Source organism: Chenopodium album, chromosome 11 (assembly GCF_948465745.1).
Source record: "Chenopodium album chromosome 11, dcCheAlbu1.1, whole genome shotgun sequence".
NCBI classification, from domain to species: Eukaryota; Viridiplantae; Streptophyta; class Magnoliopsida; order Caryophyllales; family Amaranthaceae; genus Chenopodium; species Chenopodium album.
The window spans coordinates 31,892,394-31,901,053 of record NC_137844.1 but is presented as its reverse complement, the minus strand read 5'-3'; the positions used below and the strand labels follow the sequence as shown (position 1 = coordinate 31,901,053).

The following is an 8,660-nucleotide window of genomic DNA, read 5'->3' as shown; positions in this document are numbered from 1 at the left end:
TCCCATATGGACATGTGAAAGTAGTTTTCTCTTGATCGCTTGGATGGATAGGGATTTGGACGAATCCGGAGTACCCATCCAAGAAACAAAAGAAAGCATGGTGAGAGAGTCTTTCAAGCATTTGGTGCATGAATGGGAGAGGAAAATGATCTTTATTTGTATTTTTGTTCAACCTCCTATAATCAATACACATTCTCCACCCGGTCACCGTCCGGGTGTAGATTTACTCTCCTCCTTCACCCTTGATTATGGTCATCCCACGCTTTTTTGGAACTCCATGAACTGGGCTACCCCACTTGCTATCGGAGATAGCATAGATGATGCCCGCCTCAAGTACTTTCAAAATTTCTTTCTTGACAACCTCTTGGAGGTTGGGGTTCAACCTCCTTTGAGGTTCAATGGAGGTAGAATGATCGATGCATGCATAAAGAAGGGTTAATACCCTTGATATCATCAATGCTATACCCTATCACATCCTTATATTTTCTTAAAATATCAAGTAGTTTTTCCAAATCAAGAGCATCTTGGGTAGCATTGACAATAATAGGGTATTTTCCCTCTTTATCAAGATAAGCATATTTCAAAGAAGGGGGAAGGGGCTTGAGTTCTACCTTTGGAGGAGGCTTAGAACTCTCCTCCAATTTCTCCTCCTTGGAATCAAGCTCGATCTCAACTTGTTGTTCAACCTCCTCCTTTGAGGATTCCTCCATTGCCATGATAAATTCTTTTGCCTCTTGAGAGTGGAACTCTTCCTTGCATGTAAGAGCTTCTACCATTGGATCTTGAGGCTTCATCATGACCCTCCCCAAGCGATCTAACTCCTCATTCACAACATCAACTCTATAGCATATTTCAACCATGGGGGTCTTGAGCAACTTAGAGAACTCAAAGACAATCTTCTCATCGGCCACCTCACATGTGATGGTGTTGTTCTTGCAATTGATGAATGCCCCCAAAGTTTTAAGAGCTTCACGTCCCAAGATCAAAGGAGTGTCAACATCTTCCTCCATATCCATCACTACAAAGTCACAAGGCACGTAGATGCGTCCCACTTGAATTGGAACATCCTTAAGCTCTCAACAAGGTAATTTCACCGACCGATCGGCCAATTGAATTGTCTTCCTTGTAGGGATCATCTCTATATTGAGTTTATAAGCAATGGATAGAGGGATTAAACTAACACTTGCTCCAAGATCGGCTAAGGCACCCCTAGCTTCCATATTCCCAATTTTTACCGGCAAAGTGAAGCTTCCCGGATCTTTTTCTTCTTGGGCATCTTATGTTGGACAAGAGCACTCACTTGATGTGGAAGAGTAATGAGCTCATCATTGAGCTTCCTCTTGTTGGTGAGAATGTCTTTGAGGAACTTGGAGTAAGATGGCATTTGTGTCACAACTTCAATGAAAGGGAGATTGATGTGCAAATTCTTCATCACACTAAGGAATTTTGCAAACTTGTCATTCAACTTCCTCTCCTCAAGTCGACCGAGAAAAGGAACCGGCCCATCAAGATTCCTAGCCTCACTAGGAATTGAAGTTGTCTTCTCATTATGAAGATTCTTCTTCTCCGAACTTCCTTCTACCTCATCAATCTTTTCTTTCTCACCTCTCTTTTCTTCATTCACACTCTCTTCTCCTCCCTTCTTTTCCTCACTATCCCCGTCATTTGGACCTTCAAAGGAAGTTCCCGACCTCAATTTAATCGCCTTGCATGTATCGGGTTTTGAGTTTTGAGAAGGGTTAGGTTCTGGTTGTCCAGGTAAAGTAGATGGTGAATTGAAAGGGGTTCTCTCGGCCAATTGAGCTAGTTGTGAATCAACCATCTTGTTGTGAGCTCTTATTTCTTACATTTGTTGCCCAAAAGTTTGCACTTGTGAATGCATGGCTTGAAGGAGTTGAGTTTGTGTTAGCTCCGCTTGAGGTGCTTGTTCTTGACTTCTTTGAGGCACTTGGGTTTGATTGTTGTATTGGTTTTGGTTGTTGTATTAGTTTTGGTTGTTGTATTGGTTTTATGTGTTGTATTGGTTGTTCCTTGGGTAGCTTCCTCTTGGGTTTTGGTGTTGAGATGGAGGTGGATTTTGGTATTGAGGGTTAGAATTGTAGGAAGGTTGAGCTTGTTGGTTCCATTGTTGAGGTTGAGATGTAAACCCGAGTGGCTGTTGTCTCCAAGCTACTCCACCGCCGCTTCCTCTTAATCCATCTTACCTTGTGTTGTATGCCATTACATGCTCGGGGCTCAAACCTCCACAATAAGATGTATCATGGTTCGTTCCTCCACAATTTTGACAAGAGAAAGAGTTAACTTGAGAGGAGCTTGCTTCACCACTTGCACTTGCATTCACACTCGTGTTCAACTTGGAAAGCCCTTTTGTTAGTTGCTCAATTTGATGTTGCAATTGATCAACCTTCTCCAATTCATAAATCCCTTATTTCTTTGGTGCATTCCTTCTTCTACCACCCCAAGAGTAGTTCTCCGCTACCTCTTCGATTATTGCTTCAACTTGATTTTGGGGAATCTTGATCAATTGTCCACCCGCCCCCGCATCCAAGTTAGCTCTAGACAAAGGCTCCAATCCATCATAGAAAAACCGCATGATTAAACTTTGATTGTATTCATGGTGAGGACACGCTTGTACCAACTCTTTGAACCTCTCCCAAGCTTCACTAAGACTCTCATCCGCTTCTTGTTCAAATGATCCAATCTTCCTTCTCATTTCGGCGGTCTTTTTCTCGAAAATGAACATCTTCAAGAATTCCTTCCCTACCTCCCTCCGTGTTGTGAGAGAATTAGGCTTCACTTGCTTTAGCCACTTCTTTGCTCTACCCAAAAGTGATTGTCGAAATAGATACATTCGAATGTATTCTTGAGAAACTTGATTAGTTTGTATCATGGCACATAGCTCAAGAAATCTATTAAGGTGCTCGATGGGATCTTCACTTGGAGAACTCGAAAATTATTCCGATTGGATCATTCTTGTATATTGGGGATGAATTGTGAAGTTGGTTTCCGTGACGGGTAGCAAAATCCCTCCCGTTAGCTCATAATCATTCGGATTTCCGAACTCACGAAACAAAACATCATCTTCTTGTCCCGCTGTTAACTCACTTTGTGAACTTGAAGAGTAAGAATCACTCCCACTATCAACTATAGCACCAAGACCTCTTCCCTCTTCTTGGAAAAGCCTACGGACTTGTCTTAGAGTTCGGTTGATCTCTTGGTCAATTTGATGTGTGGGTGGTCCTTGAGATCTCCTAAGCATTCACAAAAGCTGAGAAAACAATTAGCAATGACAAGTATGATAGAACAAACAAAACAAAAGGAAAAGCAAGTAAATTACTCTAACAAAAGCAAAAATAGACGCTAAACAAGCCGCCTCCCCGGCAACGGCGCCAAAATTTGATAAGGGGTTAGATAGGTCGTTAAACTACCACCCTAATCAAATTAACCATTTATATTCCTAAACTACCCTAATACAAGTATAGGGGCATGTAAAGGATCGAACCATTAAGGAAGCTCACTCGTCCAACATCAATATCACTAATGCAAGAGTAAAAAGGGGAATGTTTTTGATGGTTTTTGGATAAAAAGCACTAAAACTACAAACTAGCAAAGATAAAGATGTTTAAATTAAAAGAGAAAAACGCTAGGGGTACGGGGGTGTCAAACATGATTAGAAAGAGGGGAACAACGATGGTTATCAAGATGAACATGCCAAAGAACACAAGGTTCTACCTAAACAATTCATTCTTATGCAATAATCTAGGCAAATCAATGAAAAAGGTCTTTACTAATTAGGATCAATCTCATGCATCCTATTAGTTACAATCAAATCAAGAGAATAAAGAAGAACAATCCATAAAACTCTACTTTAACAACTCATTCTCATGCAATCATTAAAATAGAGATTATCTTAATCTAGTTCAAATCACTTTTATGCATTTAAACTAGAGAACATCAAATAAAGTGCCATAATAATCTCAAGCTATCAAAAATCATGTCTTTCATCAATTTATGGCATGAGTTCAATCCAACCATCATCATTCATCCAATATCAACACATATTTTCCACCCCCTTCCCCTAGCTAAGAAATTAGCCTAGGGAATGGGGATTAAACATAATAGCAAAACTAGAAATAAACTAGAGAAACACAAAAAAAAACATGATTAAGAACAATGAAAACAATAATAACTTGATGAACTAATAAGATTAATGAAAATAAACAACAAAAAGACAAATAAATAAAGCTAAAAGAAAGGATTAGAGATTACTAAAGAGAGGATTGATAAAAGATGAAAGCTTGAAGTGTTGCTTGATTGAAGATTAAACTTGAGTAATAATCCGCTTTCTCTCTCTAAGATTAGGGGTAAAATGTTGATAAGATAAAAGATGATTACAAACTTGAATAAGGAGGCTATTTATATGCATCACAAATGACGGAAATCAAACACCAAGGAGAGCCCTCTAGCGAGTAGTCGCGCCCTCTTTAATCTGGGTACGGAGCTGCTTAACCCAGCATTCCGCGCCCGCGACATCTGAGCCCGCGGCTAAAAGGTGACGCGCCCGCGGCTCCAGGTGACGCGCCCGCGGGTCAAGGAGGAGATACCTCTTCAAGGGCGCGGCAAGGCATCTTTTGAAAGTCTGACAAATCTTCAACATAAAGCTCCGCGGCTGCGGCCCTTGGCTCCGCGCCGGCGGCTCTTGCATGGCCAAAACACCCTCCTTGAGCATCTCATTTCCCTTCCATAGCTCTACATGCATCCATAGGTTCATCCAAAAGGGCCAACAACCTACAAAACATCGAAGAAACACTAAGAAAACCAAACAAAAAAGGGGAAAAAGGAAAGGAAACACGAGAAGGGATAAGAGAAAGCAAAACTAATATCATTTCCCTTCCATAGCTCTACATGCATCCATAGGTTCATCCAAAAGGGCCAACAAACTACAAAACATCAAAGAAACACTAAGAAAACCAAAGAAAAATGGGAAAAAGGAAAGGAAACACGAGAAGGGATAAGAGAAACCAAAACTAAGGTAAAATGCTAAGAAAAGGCTCAAACAAGTGCAAATGAGGGGAAAATCCTTAGAGAAAAATGCATAAAAGGGTGGCATAAATGCCACTCGTCAAAAGAAAGAACATAAAGACCATTTTCATAATGTGCAATACCATATAAAACATTATCGAGATAAAACGAACATTCATTGTCCTCGAAATTCAAAACCCTTGGCGTCCAACGCCGAAATTGAAATAATGTTTTTGGTAATGTTAGGAACATAAAAACATTTTTCAAGTTCTAAAACAAGCCTATAAGGCAAATAAAAACTGAGAGTTCCTACGGATACGGCTGCAATTCTGGCTCCATTGTCGACCCGGAGTTCAACCTCTCCCTTCGCCAGCTTCCTAATGTTCCTTAGTCCTTGAGAATTGGAGCAAAGGTGTGAGCCACATCCAATATCTAATACCCATGATGTTGAGCTAGTGAAGTTTAAGTCTATAACGAATATACGTGATCTCATGCTTTTCCCTATAAATACCCAAGTTGGGGTATTGGGAAAATCACTTGAGTAAGGTGTTAAAAAAGGCATCTCCATTGAGAAAACCTTTAAACACATAAAATTACTCGGGTTTAGGTTGGGCTTAGCTAACCACTAAGCATTGGACCATTGTCGGGGTCGAGTTGCGGGTGGACTTCCGTTGGAGGTCTTCGTGCGAGCGAGACTTAGAGCTTTCGAAGTAAGAGCTCTTGTTGAAAACGAAGCACACGTCAAAGGTATTAATCTTTCCTTAATTATTGTTGTTTAAGTTAATTATGCTTTGTGAATATATTAAATGTGAGTGTGGTCTTGGCTCGGGTTTTCTTCCGTGGTGAGTTGGACTCATCGAAACCCAACAGCAGTATCGGAGCCTTGCTCATTTATTTTTATAATCATAATTTTCAAGGTGTTTTTATGGCTTAATTTTTCTGGTTTTATGATGCTAATTAGATTAGTGGCTCGATTTTATTATTTTTAAGCCCGTATTAGAGCTGTCTTCAGCCTAGAACCAAGATTTTCGCCCAAAAATAGTGAATTTTGGGTGGAAAACGTGTTCTGGAAATGATTCTACCCTTATTAGGAATGTGTTTTTAGCCAAAATCCAACCAGAAATGCCTTTTTCGAGGGATTTTTCTTTTTGACAAAAAATTTTAAGTTTTTTTAACCGTGAATCTTAATGGCATGTTTTTGGTGGTTATGTATTTGGTTCTTTCCTTAATTTTTATGCAATTTTAAACCTCTTTAAGCATGGTTACTTGGTAGTAATTGGTGCTTGAAAGATTGGTTCATATTTTCACATAATTGCAAATCCATTGCATTAAGTGTGAAAAATTTGTTCTTTGATGCTTCTAAGTACTAAAGATTCAATCTTTAATTGTTTTAAGTGATTGAAACTTTGAGTTTTTAAATTCCATGAATTTTTTGTTGAACTTTTGATTTAATCATGTGTTATGTTGATTGGAATCATAAAGTTTGAATCTAGTGATAGAAATTTCATTTATCTTACTTTTGGAAGATATAATTTTTCAATGATTTACAAGTTAAAGTTGGAATCTTTAATTGAATATTTGTGTTCATAATTTCAACTCCCCTTTATTTTGTAAAAATCTCATGATTAATTTCAATTATTAAAGTAATATTATGTTATTACCCTTGTTCATTTTGTTTCACCAAGTTAAACCAATTTTTATTAAAGAATGGTTCTTGGAAATAATTTTGGGTATGTGCACCTTAATGAATTTTTTAATTTATGTTGGACTTGTATTAAGTTTTTCATTTTTGCTCATTTTGTTAATTCTAAAATTTATTTGGAGTTAATCAATTAGTCACGAAAAATTGGGGTTAAAAACCCGGGGTGTTACACGAAAATCGAGGGCAAATTGCCCCTTGGCGAGCCGGGCTGCATAGCAGCCCGCATGTGGCTGCTGCCACAGCCAGTAAGCACGACCTGCCAGCCGAAGTAGCAGCAGCACCATGGCGCGGCAGCAACGCTGGCCATTTAGGTTCCTGTGCATAGGCTAGGCTGCCGTGGTTGCTTGCATATAGTTGAGCCTTGTGGTGTGCGTTGCTTGGTGCTTCTTGGGTGTGCGTGTGGGTGTGCTACGAGCTTGTGGCACGATGCGCACAACAGCAAGCTTGTGTGGCCTTTGTGGCTTGTGTTGCAAGAACGCCCCGTAGGGAGTCTACGCATATGCAGCATTCTAGGCTATGGGTGTGACGCTTGGCATGAGTCACGGCTGTGCGCATAACCCCTCACTTAGCATTCTAGGCTATGTTTATTTGCAATTTTTCCTTTTAATTATTTTGGTTTTAATTATTTTAATTAAATTTTGAGGCTAGGCCTCGGTTTTGAGCGGCATTGGTAAAATTTAATTTTGAGAAAATTTTGGGTTTACAGACTTAATTAATTGGATTAATTAAGATGGATGCGGAATTTAGTGGGAGCTTTAATATTAATTGCGCTAAATTACATAATCGATTAAAACAACTTTGACTAGTTTTAATTAGGCATGTTAATTGGATTAAGGAACTAAATTAGTTACTATTTTACGTGTGTTTTATGCATTGTTACTTGTTTATTGTTGTAAAATGCATGGGCCATTCACAAATAGTGAATGGATGAATGGAACGTATATTCTCTCACAAGTTTTATGAAAAGGCAACTATTGGGGCCCGAATAGAATAGAAAATACGGACTGCGATCTGTGATGTATTTTTGTAAATCTAAATATGGTCTGCGAACCATTGAGTATGTTTGTACCTTAATATTTTGATTAGTTCTAATCGTAGACACTAGTATTTGTATAATTATGGTCATGTCTTGAAGAGGGAGTTTCTTGGAAGACGAAGCCGTGAAATTGCAAAAGAAGACTTGAAGACTCAGGGGGTCATGCTAGTTGCCAAATGCATCTTTATTTATGTTTTCAATATATATTCATGATTATTTATAAATTAATTATACGTTAGATGCATGTTTCGGATTTCAAATGTTGTGATGATTAATTAAGTTCACTTAAATTAACCAACATAGAAACCCTAGGTCCCTAAAATATAGAGTGAAATTTCCATTTCAAAACAACACTTTTCGACCTATTAAGAGTAGTGATAGGCTACGCCAAAGCGAGGCATCACTATTACTCCCTAGGGTACATAAGTGATGAGTGGCATTTATGCCACAATTTAGTGTTCTCTTTACGGGTTTTTCCCACCCATTTGTAGCTTGTTTGCCCCCTTTTCTCTCCTTTTTGTTCCTCTTTTCTTTGTTTGCCTTTCTCCTTGTTTTCTTTGTTTTTGTTTTGTAGGAATCAAGGCATTGGAAGAAGAGCAATTCACCCCAAACTCCCCTGTGTGCGGGCGCGCAGTGCTGTGAGAACCCGCGCAGGATTACAAACAGAACAGAACACAAACAGAAGATTTGTGCGCCTTGTGCGCGCTTTGTGTGCGGGCACGCGACCTTGATGTGTGCGGGCGCGCAGCCCTGGGAGAACCCGCACAGAACAACAGAAGCAGAACCAAAACAGAGTGTTGCGTGCGCCTTGTGCGCGCTTTGTGTGCGGGCGCGCGACCTTGATGTGTGCGGGCGCACACTCCTCAAGCGCGGGCGCGCAGTATTGCTAGGAGAAGGCGC

At 39.6% G+C, this 8,660-nt stretch overlaps 1 non-coding gene across 1 annotated transcript; it reads left to right on the top strand.

Annotated features, from left to right (window-relative positions):
• The first annotated feature begins 2,609 nt into the window (after window positions 1–2,609).
• On the top strand, window positions 2,610–2,716 carry LOC145569645 (small nucleolar RNA R71). Its single transcript, XR_014096217.1, has one exon. It is a non-coding gene; the product is annotated as a small nucleolar RNA R71 (small nucleolar RNA).
• The last annotated feature ends 5,944 nt before the right edge of the window (window positions 2,717–8,660 follow it).